The following is a 1,494-nucleotide window of genomic DNA, read 5'->3' as shown; positions in this document are numbered from 1 at the left end:
CTGAGGTTACCCCACCGCGTTCGGGCCCCGAACTGCGGTCGACTACGTGGGAGTCCAGCGACATAGCCATTACGCTAACTGCTGGACCCCTTATAGCAAGTTTTTAAAAAATAACAATAAATAAATAATTATTTAAAAAATTATTTATTATCATTAATTTGACCAGAGAGAGAGGTAGAGAGTGAGAAAGCAAGCCACCAGGTCCAGGACTTAAATCACAAACAGCCATATGGGAGTCTAGCACCTTAACCACCATGCCACCTGCTGGCCTCAATATTGTCTGTCAAAAGAATAAAAACCTCCTTTCTGGGGCCAGCAGGTGGCATGGTGCTTAAGGTACTAGACTCCCACATGGCTGTCTGCGGTTCAAGTCCCAGACCTGGCGGCTTAGTTTTTCACTTTCCCTTTCTCTTGCTCTGTTCCACTCTGGTCAAATTTTTAAAATAATAAAAAAGAAAGTTAAAGAAAATAATTCTTTAAAAAATGAATTTAAAAGTATTTTATTTACCTTTATTAAAAAATAATAGTTAAATAACTCTTTTAAAAAACTAATTTTTAGAAAACAAAGACCCCCTCTCTCCCAAAGCTGCTTATGAGCTCTTTTGCTTTATATTCAGCTAACGACAATCACCACAGCAACTACTAGTCAATAAATATTTCCTCGTCGCCAAAAGAGCAAAAAGTAGAACTTTGGAAGGACTTAGCAAGACATTACTAAGAAATATGAACATGCAAAAAACAAAAACTCTAAAAACAGAACAATGACATGAACATAGGCTTTATTCAGAAAATAAATTCTTTTTTAAAAAAATCTATGGCATAAATGTAACTATAAATGAACTGTGCTATTCTCAGCATTTTCTGTCTAGAAAATTCAGTATACCATATGAAAACATCATAAAATTAAAGCATGTAAACGTATTTATGTACAACATGATTCTTTTAATGCCAGGGTTAAAAGGAAGAAGGCACCAGAAATATTGAAAAACACAAAGCAGCAAGGTAGAAATACTGTAAGATTATCATAATTCAGTTTGCCACAGAGAAAATATTTAAGAGAAAATTGAAAATAAAATAAACATAGGCTATGATATAGCCAAATTATTGTGAAATACATCAAATTGGCTGGCTGTACATTGTGGAGGTCACAGAAAATTATTACTTCCAAGTGTTTCCCCACAAATTAGCATAATAAACACTGTTCTCTAGGTCTCCAATATGCTACCTAAAATCACGGTGTTACTCCCCAAGGGAGTCTGGTTCCAATGTGAGGCAGATGAGAGAGAGAACCAGCATGGCAGTTGCTTGACAGACACTAATAAAAAAGACCAGTGACATTCTACAGACTTGCAATATTTCATTTTATTAGAAGGAGTAGAGCATGGAGGTTAAGAATGAGTTTGAAAGTCAGACCCGTGTGCCAATTTGGTCCCACTACAGACTGCATGACCTCACCGAAGCCAGTTAATCCCTCCTTAACTCACTTTCCAAAGC

This window comes from Tupaia chinensis, unplaced genomic scaffold, assembly GCF_000334495.1.
Source record: "Tupaia chinensis unplaced genomic scaffold, TupChi_1.0 Scaffold000228_1, whole genome shotgun sequence".
Lineage (NCBI taxonomy): Eukaryota > Metazoa > Chordata > Mammalia > Scandentia > Tupaiidae > Tupaia > Tupaia belangeri.
Note: the sequence above shows the minus strand (reverse complement) of the source record.